A 14,849-nucleotide genomic window follows, 5' to 3' on the forward strand; every position below is an offset into this window, starting at 1 on the left:
TATGGTTTCCTCTGTCGTTTACGAGGTGCCCTATTAGAGAATGACACGGGGACCGTTTACCGTGGTGAACCGTGGTCACCACAGTAAATCCGCAGGAATGGAGATATTTGCAACTGGTTTTCCGCAGGAATGGGGGCAAGACCTTTCACCGCCCCGCGGGAATGGGGACAAGACCTTTTACCGCCCCATAAGAGCGGTGAACAGTCTTGCTCCTTTGGTAAAAAAAATTGCGCCGTGTCAGACTCAGCATCTCCTCCCCAGCTCCTCTTGTGCCTATTTTACCTTCAGGAGCCAGCCATTGCACGATGAAGACAGAAGGAACCCAAAACCAAAGCCTGAGACCAATGTGATTTGAAGAATAAAATTACCAGACAACAAAAGGTAGAAAAAAATTAATTTATTTTATATTTTGTGATTAGAATATTTCAGATTTCAAATATGTATCCTGCTAGAGCTGGTATTAGACATAACTGGGGACTGCAAAACCCAAGCTGTGCTTCTTTAGCTTCCAGCTGGCTTAGGGCTCTCTCTGACCAGGGGGCAGTTACCCTAGTTGCACTCCCCTAACACTATTCCTGCCATGTGTGACTGAAATATTCTGTTAGCTTGATTTTTCTATGTAGCATTCTGTAGTAATTTGGTTTGTTCAGCTTTCACAATAGTGGAGGGGATATTTGTGAAAGGGAGGCTAGACAGGGGTTTTGTTGATCCTTGCTCTGTATTATTTGTGTTTATAAAATGACAATTATACAGAATATTGTCTCTCTTTATACTTTAATAAGTTCAGTGTAAAATCATAACTATTTGAGGCTTGTGTGGATGGGATCTGACAGTTTGCAGGGCGGAGACGAGCTCACGGGGACGGGGTGGGAACGGTGCTAAATTTTTTTTCCCCCATGTCATTCTCTATACCCTACTTCTCACAGTTTCTTGACTGCTGCATCAATATCTGGAATTTGCTCCTTCAGCTGGTTCCACTGATCAGGAAATAAAGCAATTCCTTTTCTTCCAGGTTTAGTGTCGCCTTTCTCCACATAGATTTCCTGAATATCCACAAGGCATTTCCCCTTGAAAGATGAAACACGGACATAGCGCGTCTTGCCAATCTGAAACATGCTCCCTTCAGTACTGTCTTCCTGTGGGTTCCTAGCTGAGGCCTTTATTTCCTTTGCATCCTTTTACCTGGAGGAGGTTCCTTCTTTCTCATCTTCCTCTCTGTACTCATCATTGAGTCACTGCAGGAACTGGATGAGCTCAAGTTATCTTTGGTCTTGGGTATTCTAAGCCAAAAGCCCTCACCGACACAAGTTCACAATTTTTTTTTTAAAGTAATAGTTCAGGGTGAGTTTGTTCCAAATTCAAATTCCAGAACTTTACAGATCTACTTATACTTTGAACTGGAGGTTTACTCCATTGGTGCAGCGCGCATGTTTCTTGCCTTGTACTTAATATACCAAACTCAATAAAATTTTTTGAACTAAAAAGAAGTCGGTTTTGATTGGGTGGAAACCCCAAAGATGTAGACTGAAATGACAGGCCAAAAATACAGTAACAAAATATTTTCTAAGTGGTAAGGAGGGAATTCTATAAATGGCACTGAAACTTGGGTGCTGAAAAAAATTCAGCGGTAAATGCTATTCTATAAAGGGTATGTGCCTTATTTAGAAAAGCATTTAGGTCCAGATTCTATAAAAGACGCCTAAAGTATACCACGTCGATCTAGGCCTAACTTATCTCCCCTTTTACTAACAGGTCCTTTTACTAAGGTGCGCTAGTGCGTCTTAGCGCACGCTAAATGTGAAAGCGTGGCAATGCGTTCATAGGATATAATGGACGTGTTTGCATTTAGTGCGCGCTAAGATGCACTAGAGCGTCTTAGTAAAAAGACCCCTAAGTCGCAATAGGGGAAGCACTAAATGCTCCAATGCTCGTATGATCGTCGGAGCAGCAGCGGAGCATTTAGCGCTCTGGGTCACGGTAGAAACCTCTACCGCAGCTTAGTAAAAAAGGGGTGGAGGTTAATTACTTAAAAGACTTAGGGGTTCTTTTAGTAAGGCGAGTTAGTGCATCTTAGCGCATGCTAAAGCGTGCTAACACATCCATTATATCCTATGGACGCGTTAGTACATGTTAATATTTAGCACGTGCTAATTTTTAGCGCACCTTAGTAAGAGGACCCCTTCATCTGCACTTAAGCAATTAGCACCTCATAATGGGCTTAAATTAAAATTAATTGGTTGCTAAGCACATAACTTGGTAGGTGCCTAGTCCCAAATAATCTGATTGATAAGGGAAATAACAGCGCTGAGGAATACCACAATACACGCCAGTTAAGCCCAGCTAAACTCAGGACAGTACCACGGTAAATGTCATGCATACAGCAATTTCAGGAGAATAACGAGCAGAATGCTCGGCGCAAGGGAGTAGAAAAGCAGCTTGTTAATAACAGTCAGGCATTGATAAATCCAATGTACTGCAGGGGCAGAGCACAAATTTTCTATCCAGTTTATCAGCCTATTGTAGCGTAGAAATGTGTTCCAAAAATAATGAAGCATATTGCAGAAGCATGAGCCGTAAACAAGAGTCTCAGAAAGTCTTCTAATGAAGGCGAACAGATTCAAATCCTTGCTGTTCAAGCTTCAAACACCAACACAATTTGAGACTGGTAACTTGGCACACAAAAATATATATATGGGTGCTCTGACACCCCCCTTCCTCCTCCTTCCCCCCCTCCCCCCTTGTATTCTGAAATCAGGGAATGCCAACTTTCTCATCGGCCAAGCCTACAAATGGCATTTTCTAGCCATTGGAACCATAACAACACTTACTATTTCCTGTAAAATCAGCTTCTTCCTCAATGGCTTTTGGTAGCTGATTGTCAGACTTTTGAATTAATTTTCTATCTTGATCATCTAGCTTCTTCTGCCTACCTTGTTCTTGAGGAGAAAGAAAAAAGAGACAACCGAAGGAGCACTCGAACGAAATGAACTGAACTGGTGGAGTCATTTTTCCATCTGAACTACTGGGTCTGGTCTGCTATGACATAGATCAGATGTTCATAATTCACAAAAAAAACGTTACCAGCCAGTGGTGGGACTTCCACAGGAAATTAGCATTTGGAAAAAGTAGAGAAAAAGCCTCAAGAATATCTCTCATGAGACGGCAATCAATTCCGATTTTTAGCCACTCTTGTATTATCAATGGCAATTTAAAAAAAATCCATTAAAAAATGCAATCTTAACTGGGGACAATCCCCCACTACTGTGCACAGGGTATAATTTGTCATATTTATGACATAAATCTACTCATCTTAAGCGCTGGCGTTGTTCACTGAAGTGACGTCACCTGGTCACCATTCATTCCGGGGCGTCCTTAATGCTAAACTAAACTAAACCTTAAGTTTGTATATCGCATCATCTCCATAAAGATAGAGCTCGGCACGGTTTACAGGTAATTCAATAAATGAGAGAAGGACATAATAAGAAATTAGGGGTTATGAAGAGGATAGCTAGCTTTACATTTTAAATAGATAGCTTTACGTTTTGGAGAAAAGCCAGGTTTTTAGATGCTTTTGGAATAACTGTAATGAGCCTAGGTTCCGCAGCGGGGCAGGGAGGTTATTCCAAAGCTCAGTGAATTTGAAGAAAAGGGATTTCCCTAATTTACCTGCATACATGACGCCTTTTAACGAGGGGAAAGATGCTGAACGTTCCACTGCGTTTCAAGCCTTTATGACAAGGCCCTTGTTTGGCCATTGCGCGGCTGTATCAGGGAAAAATACTAAAGCTCAGGAGCTGCAGGCAGGCTAACCTTGCTAATCTCTGCATGTTGTGAAAAACAGATTATCAACAGCAGTGAGGTGGCACATCAAGAGGACAATTGTTAAGAGATATACAACTGTTTCCAAGAATACAGACAGGACCTGGGATAGGCACGTGGGATCTCTCGGAGAGAGAAAGAACAAGCTCCGATCCCGTATAGGGAGGAGCGAGGCCAAATCGGCCTGAAGCCGGAGCGAATAGATAGGAGGGGGGGGGGGGAAGGGAGGAGGATAGGAAACGCCAATCAGCGAGGGAGGGGGGGAGGGGAGGGTTAGGAGATGAGGGGGAAGCGGAAGGGAGGTCGCCCCTTTTCCCGACGGCGGTCCAGGGAGATCGACGCGACTTCCCTCCCGCTCACCCACTACAGAAATGGGGTTTTTCTCACCTTGCTGGAGTGCTCCCGCGGAGCCAGAAGTCAGCAGGGCATCATCAGGGCGCCTCCGGCTCCAGTATCCGTGAGCCATGTGTGGGCTGGGACGTTGGGCCGCTGCACACGCGGACAGGAGCATTTCCCCACCCATCAGCAGCGGAAGGGAGGTAGAGTGGAGTCCCTGGGGCGAGGCGGTTCACGACTAACTTTCTGTGCAAAAAAAAAAAAAGGGAGAGGGTCCGGTGGGTGGGCGAGGAGCTCGCGGCCTCTGGGCTGCTTGTGGTCGCCACTCCGTTCAGAGCCTTAGCGTATAGGAAGAGGAGATGCAAATGTTAAGAGCAGGGCCGCAATCAGAAATTTCTGGGCCCCTTACTGAGCAATCCTATTGGGCCCCCCACGCACCCCTTCCCCCCCCCAACCCCTCCTTCTTCCATGGGCCGAATACACACATACTTTTCTCTGTCGCCGCACTCTTTGACCAAAAGATTTGTAAGCCTGCAACCACGACAAGGTAGATTCTTTCAGCAGCTTCCCTCCCTCCCCCTTACCTTTGTGGCCAAATCAAAATGATCTACCAACAATAAAATTTTAAAAACACAAAGCACGCTGTATGCAGAGAAAATGTTAATTATCATTTATATTCCGCGGGTTTTCAAAGAGGTCAAGGCAGATGACTTTATGCAATGTCACCTCAGTAACAACTATACAAAAATAGACAAATATTCCCCCTCCGTTTTTACTAAACCGCGATAGCGTTTTTTAGCGCAGGGACCTGCACTGAATGCCCCACGCTGCTCTTGAAGCTCATAGGCTCCCTGCACTAAAAAACGCTATTGCGGTTTAGTAAAAGGGGGCCATAGTGCAAAATATAGAGAGCATATATAAATTCTCAAAACGGACACATTTTGATCACTAAATTGAAAATAAAATCATTTTCCTACCTTTGGTAATTTCATCAGTCTCTGGTTGCACTTTATTCTTCTGACTGTGCATCCAATATTTCTTCCCTTCTTTCAGCTTCCTATATGCTTCCTCTCCTCCAGACCTCATTCCCTCCCCAAACTTTTTCTTTGTTTCACCCTGCCCCCTTCTTTCTTTTTCTCTCTCTCCATACCCCCTTTCATTCTGTATGTCTGTCTTTCTCTCTCTCTCCATGCCCCATTTTCTTTGTTTCACCCAGCCCCCTTTTTTTTTTTTTTTTCTGGCTCCCTGTCCCCACCATTCTTTCTTTCTCCTTGCCCTCCCCTATGCCACCACCATTGGGAAAATGCTGCCACCGCCACTGGGGAATAGGCTGGCACTGCCGCTATCGGGAACAGGCCGGCGCCGAGTTCACCCTGCTTCTCTTCCCCGCGGGGCCGACCAACTCTCGTCACTCGACGTCAATTCTAACATCGGAGAGGACGTTCTGGGCCAGCCAGGCAGCGATTGGCTGGCCCAGAACATCCTCTCTGACGTCAGAATTGACACGGGTGGCGAGAGTTGGTCGGCCCCACAGGGAAAAGCAGGGAGAACTTGGCACCGGCCTGTTCCCAATGGCGGCGGTGGCACTCAAGTGGCTAAAGAGACGCAGTTTGCCAGCCTAGGGAGAACACTGGAGGGTGGCCAGCTGTGCACCCCCTTGGGGCATAAACCCGGGGCAGACCGCCTCCACCCCCACCTTGGTATGCCACTGTCTGTACCTCCCTCCCTCCCTATGACCAAAAATTCTCCTTTCTTCTATTCCCCGTGTACACAATCATCTCTTTCCCTCCCTTCCTCTCTCCCAAGTCCTTGCCTTCTGTGTCCAAAAATGCATTCCCTCCCCCACCTCAGCATCTCTTTCCCTCCCTTCCTCTCTCCCAAGTCCATGCCTTCTGTGTCCAAAAACGCATTCCCTCCCCCACCTCAGCATCTCTTTCCCTCCCTTCCTCTCTCCCAAGTCCATGCCTTCTGTGTCCAAAAACCCATTCCATCCCCCACCTCAGCATCTCTTTCCCTCCCTTCCTCTCTCCCAAGTTCATGCCTTGTGTCCAAAACACACTCCCTCCCCCTTTTGTGTTCCCCGTTTGCCTCCCAGCCCATCTTAGCAACTTTCTCAGCAAAATGTAGCTCCAGCCGCGTAGGCTTGTCTTCTATTTCCTGCCTGTCCCGCCGCGCACACATAGCCGACCAGAAGTCTTCCCCGACTTCAGCGCTGACGTCGGAGGGCAGGCTTTGCTTAAGGTCCATCAAGCCCAGTATCCTGTTTCCAACAGTGGCCAACCCAGATCCCAAGTACCTGGCAGAAATCCAAATAGTAGCAACATTCCAGAGCTGAGATTGTGATGTCATAATGCCTCATTCCACCAATGCCTAAGAGCCAACCTCATCAGTGATATCACAATGGCTTGATTGTCTTATACTTAAGAACATAAGAGTTGCCATACTGGGACAGACCGAAGGTCCATCAAGCCCAGTATCCTGTTTCCAACAGTGGCCAACCCAGATCACAAGTACTTAGCTAGATCCCAAGTAGTAAAACAGATCTTATACTGCTTATTTTAGGAATAAGCTGCTGTATCTTGCTGCTAATCCTAAGAATAAGCGTCTGTATTTTGTAAAATCTGGATTTTATAACTCAACTGTTTGTTTATACCTAGGTGCAGTAAGCTACAGGAATCTAATTATGTAAGCATTAATGCATGAACAAATATCCTGGTTACTAGGGCAAAATTAGAGTCAGATATATAGAGAACCATTCTATAATTTGGTACGAGAAGTAGGCACCACATTGGGATATGCTTAGAGCCAACTCTTATAATGGCACTTATGTGTGCATAAGTCATTATAGAATACATGCTTCAGTGCTAGGTCAATGGCTAGTGTAAGTGGGTACACCTAGGTGTGCCAAACATATGCAACTGCTAATATTCTAAAATATTCTGAAAACTGAGAACCCACCTTCCCTATCATCAGTCAGCCACAGAACTTGGTTTTTGAGACATTCAGCCTTATCCAAAGCAGTTGAACCCAAGTGTGCAACAATACGCGTACAACTTAACACATCCTTCGTGTCCTTTGCCTTGGTAAGTAACACTGTGGACATCATCCATGTAGGCATAAAAATGAAATCTCTTGATGGAAGTACCAAAATGGTACTAAACGCAGATTAAACAAATAACACGGATTCTTATGATTCAACGGTTGCCTATCTAGTCATCTTATCCTAGTACATCTAACTTTTTGACCATTTTCGACCAGAAAAACGTCCAACTTAGAAACATCCAAATGGACACCATTTAGATCTGGGAGGGTCAGCATGGGGGCATCTTTGATGGCACTAGTGTGAACTTCACATAAAGGGTACCAGAAGTACATCTCACCATAACCTCCTTATAAAACATGGTGAGCCCTTCAAAACATCCCCCAAACCTACTATACCCAACTATCTACCACCCCAATAGTCCATATGGCTGTTGGTGGTACCTATATAGTGGTACAGTACGGTTTGGGTGGGCTCACATTTTCTACCATAAATGTAGTGGATAAAGTGGCTTAAAAGACCTATGTCCTCCTCTCTATGGTGCACTAGCTCACCCCTTTTTTTTTTTTTTTTTTTAAATGCTTCCATAGCTTTTCAGTGATTTTGGTTACTCTGGCATGTTAGTTGGACCGAGTGACCCCTGATGCAGGCGTTCCTCAGACGCCAAAACACAGGGCTCTTTTTGGTGTGCTAGTGTTTTTAGCGCATGCTGCCCCCCCCTCCCCACGCTACTTGGAAAAACTAACGCCAGCTCAGTGGAGCGTTAGTGTCTAGCGTGTGCTAAAACCGCTAGCGCAGCTTAGTAAAAGGAGCCCACAGTGCTGTGTCGGGTCCACAGCTTCTGCTTGTGTCCTTTTCTGAAATAAACAAGTTGGTCTTACGTCAGTGATCTCAGTGGAGTGTTCATTGTCCGTTCCCACTTCTTTTGTACTGTTTTATACCCGTGGGTTCTCTGTCCTGTTGGACTTTTTGGTATTCACTAGCTCACCCACCAGGCTAATGAAGATAACATTGTGCTGTGCTGTTTTTCCCATACTGCTTGCTGGGGGTGGGAGGGAGCCTCAGGCTGGGTAAGTAAAAAAGGCACAGGGAAGAGGAGTGGGAGAATGTGTGGGGATCAGGGCCGGATTTAGATGAAAAGAGGCCCTAGGCTATTCCACTTATGAGGCCCTTTCACCTCCCATTCTTAAGTTTGTAAATTACATGAGAGATAATAAAATACATCATTACTGTGATATATATCAATATGTTAAATGAAACATGTTATTGGTTCTAACCTTTATAAAAAATGTGACACGGATAATAAATAAAAAAAAGTCGTGAACACTTATTTGGACATTTATTCTCAGCACCATATATAGTACTTGTAACAATAACTAATCAAACATAACACACAACATTGCCCCTTCCTATGTCCATAGTGCCCCCAGTGCGTCCTTCCTCACCTCACCCCCCCTCCGATGCCCGCCTGCCTCCCATCCCCCTTCCATTGAACACCCCCTATGCCATCCTGCCTCCCTGCCTTCCATTAAACCCCCCACCCCCCTCTGATGCCAGCCTGCCTGCCTCCCATCCCCCTTCCACTGAAACCCCCCACCCCACCCCCACCCCCGATGCCAGTCTGGACCGCCCTGTCCTGACGGATCCACGTTTTGCCTCTCTCCCCGCGGGGCTGGGCTTTGCCCAGCTGTTTCCGGACTGACGTCTTTCCCTCCCCGATCCTCCTCCCAGGGCGAGAAAAAGAAAGGGAGAAGCCGAGTCGGCGCCCCGTTGAGGCCGGAGCCGGTTCCGATCCCGAAGCGTAGAATTTCTCCTTATTTTCGGTTCAGTGTTTTAGTGTTCACTGTTTTTAGAATAGTGTAATTTTAATTTTTCTAACAATTTGAATGTATGCCCCTCTTGATCTTGAGGCCCTAGGCTGAAGCCTAGTTAGCCTATAGGAAAATCCTGACCTTTGTGGTACTTAGATGCTTCTAAAACTGACCTAGCTCTAAACATCTACATTCCATTCAGGACATTTTGGTAGGGTTACCATATTTGATGATGCATGGCCCCGCCCCATTCTGCCCTTAGACCCACCTTGTTCCACCTCCAACCCTGCCTCGAAAAAGCACACCGCTTCTTTTTTTTTTTTCCTGACCTTCGGCATGCATCGATACGTGTGACATCATCTACACATGTTAGTTGAAGGCTCTCCAGATGTGGTTGGAGGTCAGCGCTTTCCAAAACCTGGACAAACTACCGGGTTTTGGAAAGTCCATCTGGGACCCCGGACAGTCATAAGAACATAAGAAATGCCTTCACCGGATCAGACCTTAGGTCCATCTAGACCGGCGACCCGCACACGCGGAGGCTAAGCTAGGTGTTCCCTGATGAAGACCTTGTTAACGCGTATCCTTCAATGAGATTTGCAAGAAGGTGTGCATCCAACTTGCCCTTGAATCCCAGAATGGTGGTTTCCGTCACAACCTCCTCCGGGAGAGCATTCCAAGCGTCCACCACTCGCTGTGTGAAACAGAACTTCCTGACATTTGTCCTGGGCTTGATGCCCCTCAGTTTCAGTCCATGACCTCTTGTCCGTGTCACATTTGACAATGTGAATAACGATGTTTCTTGCTCTATTTTGTCGAATCCTTTTAGTATTTTAAAAGTCTCTATCGTATCCCCTCGCAGTCTCTAAAAAGAGGACATATCCAGATGGTCACAGATGTCTGGTATCCCTACGTCTGGGAAAGGTTTGGTTATCACTTTAAGATGTCCAAGTCAAAGCATGCCCAAAGCCCACCTTGAACATGCCCATAACACACCTCCCAAGACACCCCTGGAACTCTGGAAGCACAGCAAGAGAAATGTTTTACTAGACGTTCAGGATCAGGGTTTTGATTATGAGAACTTGAAACATCCTGAGGATTAGGACATCCAAGTGTCGACTTAAGCGGCTTTTTAGACGTTTTAGTTTTTTGATTATGCTCCTAATTATACGCAGAAATATCTCTTGATGCACGGTTATCGTTGTTCCCTATGGAATCACTAGAAAATCAAGGAGAAGAAAATAAAATTGCTAAAATGATGCTTCCAACTTTAATTCTTAAAAAAAAAAAAAAAAAAAAGCAGAGTAGTTTGACTTTCAATGAACCTGGCTGGTGGGAGGACATGAATGAATTTAAAATGTAAAGAAAAAAAAGGAAACGATGACACTGGTTGTAGCTCTCATCTCTGGATGTGCCGTAAGCACACAATGAAGACTTAAGGCCTTCTTTTACTAAGGTGCAATAAGCGTTTTAATGCACGTTTAGCACGCGCTAAAACGTGTGTGCTAACCAGTAACGCGTCCATAGGATAACATGCACGTATTAGCGTTTAGCATGTGATTAGCGTGCTATTTATCATGTGCTAAAAAGCATAGGGCACCTTAGTAAAAGAGGGGTAAGTTCAAACGCTGCTAAAAAAATCTTCAGATTCCCTCCATCAAACTGTAAAACACCTCTCTTACTCTCCGAGGACCCACCCAAAGATTCCTGTGTGAAAGGAAGAGATACAAATGTAATTACAAATTACAAAGGTAATTTTAAACCCAGTATGCTCCACTTAGAATTAAAACCTGCCGTAATTGATTGGTAACAAGCTTCAGAGTCTCTGTGCCACAACAGCCGGGATTTTATTTTCTCTTGACATTTAACTCGCAGAGATGGCGGCATCGCCGCTTAAAATGCAGTCATGCCTTACCCTGTTCTGCTTTAATATATTAGGGGTAGTCATGACGGCGCTGCTCCTGGTATTGCACAGCGGGTAACTGCATTTCAGAAACCCAAAGGAAAGGAATTGTATCCAGCAGATAAGGCAAGGAAATGAGTTTCATATCCAGGGAGAGGCTCACTGTGGAAAAAACGACACAGCCAGGTATTTTTTAAGTACCTTCTTACTTCTCATTTATAATCTTAATGTATACTTTCTTCAAACCGCTTAGAACCTAACGGAAGTAGCGGTATATAAGAAATAAATTACATTACATTACATTTAAAATGGTCTTACAAAGATTGGAAGGATCAGCCAGTATAGATAGGACTGATCACCAGTGGCGTAGTAAGGGTGAGCGGCGCCGGGGGTGGTGGCGCTCCTCCCCCACCCCATCCCCCTTCCCTTTTTAACTTCTCCAGCATGAGTGGCATGTTGGTGCCGGCTCGCCCTATGTCACTTCCTAGGTGCGTGTCCTGGAAGTGACATCGGAGAGCGTGCCGATGCCAACACGGGCAGCAACCTTGTGCTGGGTAAGTAAAAAAAGGTACAGGGAAGGCAAGGGGCGTGTGTACGGCAAGAAGAGCAGTGGGGGATGGAGAGGAGGAGGGGTGCTGCGTCTGGGGAAGACCGCCCCCCCTTCCGAACCCTCCCTTACTACACTACTGCTGATTACTGATATATTTATTTTGCAGTCAAGCATAAATTTTCCTTATAACATAAGTGATAAATGTCTAGAAGAGTGTCCCACATACTTTCTGAAGCCGCAGCATACAAAACTCAGGCCTTTTACTAAGGTGCGCTAAGCGTTTTAACGTGTGTTTAGCATGCGCTAAATCAACGCATGCACTAACCGCTATCGTGTCCATAGGATAACATGAACACATTAGTGTTTAGTGTGTCTTTAGCACACTAATATTTATCACGCGCTAAAAGGCATAGCGCACTTTAGTAAAAGAGGAGGGGATCATTGTTGCGGCTGGAGGGCATCCGGAAATGCACATGTGCATGCGCAGAGCTTGCTATTACTATGCCGGTGGAGGGGTGCTGGAAGAGGAGAGGCTGGCGCCGGCACCTCTCCTACTCGTGGCGTCTTGCAGCACACCCAGAATCTCGCCGCAGCACACAGTTGCGATACACTGGTCTAGAATAATGTGGTCTCGGGTGCAAGGCAAATTCAGTTGGTGATGGAGGCTTGGTCATACTTCAGGGGCAATATTTCCTTTGAGCATCCTAACTAAATTTGTAAAACTCGTATGGGTGTGTCATAACTACTGGAAGCAAGTCATTAATAAATAGTAGATGACGGCAGATAAAGACCCGAATGGTCCATCCAGTCTGCCCAACGTGATTCAATTAATTTTTTTAATTTTTTCTTCTTAGCTATTTCTGGGCAAGAATCCAAAGCTCTACCCAGTACTGTGCTTGGGTTCCAACTGCCAAAATCTCTGTTAAAACCTACTCCATCCCATCTAAACCCTCCCAGCCATTGAAGCCCTTTCCAGCCCATCCTCCCCCAAACGGCCATATACAGACACAGACCGTGCAAGTCTGCCCAGTACTGGCCTTAGTTTAATCCTCTAATGCAAGGATTCCAATTTATCTACTTCAAGGAGGGAGTCTTTGTTGAATTCAGGTTTAGAGCTTGCAACTTAAAGCTGCATGAGACTTCCAGTCCTTGATTTTACCTGTTGAAATCTATGCTGCAGCAGTGGCATGGCCACTTGGGATCCTCAAGGGGTCTGGGCCACTTCACTTGGGGTTCAGGCCACTTACAATTATGGTATCATGACATCCTTATTTTGAGTTGGACATCCTTTCTGAAATGATGTTCTATGTATCCAATCATAGAAATTATCCAATAACTGGAAATGATGGTTTGGCGTGGAGTATCCTTGAAGGGTACTATTGAAACAGGATATTTAGGGAGTCCCAATAGAGAGGTGAAAGAAAACAAGGATTGCTTAAGAGGAAGTAGAGTAAAGGACTCAAATAATCCCTGTCATCTTCTCAGCAGCCTGTACAGTAGATACAAGGAAACACAATTTGAAGTGTCTGTAGTGTCTGTATAGAAATCCTAGAAGCCTAAAACATGAAATAGAAGAGTTAGAGTATATAGCACTGAATGATGAGGTAGATATAATAGGTATCTAAGAGACCTGGTGGAAGGGTGGCAATCAATGGGACACTGTATTACCTGGGTACAAATTATATTGCAATGATAGAGTAATAATAATTTTATTTTTATATACTGCCAAAGCCATGAAATTTCGAGGCGGTTTACAGCAAGAGGAGCTGGACAATCAGCGAAGTGGTACAATACAAAGTCATTGTATATAAGGTACAGGTTGGGAGTACCGTATTTTCACGCAGATAACGCGCACCCGTGTAAAACGCGCACACGGGTATAGCGCGCAGAAACCACGATTTTATGTACATAAACTTTTGTATACCGTGCTCACGGGTATACCGCGCATGCTGCCCGACTGTCCTTTCGCCCGCCCTGACTCTCCTCTGGCCACCCCGACTCTCCTTTCGCCCTCCCCGACTCTCCGTGCGCTGTCCCGACTATCCGTTCACCCTCCCTGACTTTCCGTGCACTGCCCCGCCTCTCCGTGCGCTGTCCCGACTCTCCGTTCACCCTCCCTGACTTTCCGTGCACTGCCCCGACTCTCCGTGCGCTGTCCCGACTCTCCGTTCACCCTCCCTGACTTTCCGTGCACTGCCCCGCCTCTCCAGTTGAGTGGAGTGGACTAGGGTAACTGGGGGGTGGAAATGGACCCGGAGTTTTCTCAGCAGAATTTCCCAGACCACCTCTTCCTCTCAACACATTGACACGCTAGTGGGTTTATTTTATAGCTTTTTCACTCCCTTCGGTCTGCCTGTCCCCCTTGAAGTCCTGTCCCCCCTTGAAGGTCTGCCTGTCCCCCTTGAAGGTCTGTCCCCATCCTGAAAGCCTGATGCCCCCCCCCCGACGTCCGATACATCCCCCCCCCCGGCAGGACCACTCGCACCCCCACCCCGAAGGACCGCCGACTCCCCGACAATATCGGGCCAGAAGGGAGCCCAAACCCTCCTGGCCACGGCGACCCCCTACCCCCACCCCGCACTACATTACGGGCAGGAGGGATCCCAGGCCCTCCTGCCCTCGACGCAAACCCCCCTCCCTCCAACGACCGCCTCCCCCCCAAGAACCTCCGACCGCCCCCCCAGCCGACCCGCGACCCCCCTGGCCGACCCCCACGACACCCCCACCCCCCTTCCCCGTACCTTTCTGTAGTTGGGACAGACGGGAGCCCAACTTGCCTGTCCGGCAGGCAGCCAACGACGGAATGAGGCCGGATTGGCCCATCCGTCCCAAAGCTCTGCCTACTGGTGGGGCCTAAGGCGCGTGGGCCAATCAGAATAGGCCCTGGAGCCTTAGGTCCCACCTGGGGCGCGGCCTGAGGCACATGGTCGGGTTGGGCCCATGTGCCTCAGGCCGCGCCCCCAGGTGGGACCTAAGGCTCCAGGGCCTATTCTGATTGGCCCACGCGCCTTAGGCCCCACCAGTTAGCGGAGCTTTGGGACGGATGGGCCAATCTGGCCTCATTCTGTTGTTGGCTGCCTGCCGGACAGGCGGGTTTGGCTCCCGTCTGTCCGGCCAACTACCAAAGGTACGGGGAAGGGGAGTGGGGGTGTCGTGGGGGTCGGCCAGGGTGGTCGCGGGTCGGCTGGGGGGGCGGTCGGAGGTTCTTGGGGGGGGGGGCGGTCGTTGGAGGGAGGGGGGTTTGCGTCGAGGGCAGGAGGGCCTGGGATCCCTCCTGCCCGTAATGTAGTGCGGGGTGGGGGTAGGGGGTCGCCGTGGCCAGGAGGGTTTGGGCTCCCTCCTGGCCCGATATTGTTGGGGAGTTGGGGAGTCGGCCGGGCAAGAGGGCTT

General features: G+C 47.3%; 1 pseudogene; it reads right to left on the reverse strand.

Annotated features, from left to right (window-relative positions):
* Positions 1-920: 920 nt before the first annotated feature.
* The window catches only part of LOC117363682, a 65,279-nt pseudogene continuing 51,350 nt past the window's right edge, over positions 921-14,849 (reverse strand).

The sequence above is a fragment of the Geotrypetes seraphini genome, chromosome 7, assembly GCF_902459505.1.
Source record: "Geotrypetes seraphini chromosome 7, aGeoSer1.1, whole genome shotgun sequence".
Taxonomy (NCBI): domain Eukaryota; kingdom Metazoa; phylum Chordata; class Amphibia; order Gymnophiona; family Dermophiidae; genus Geotrypetes; species Geotrypetes seraphini.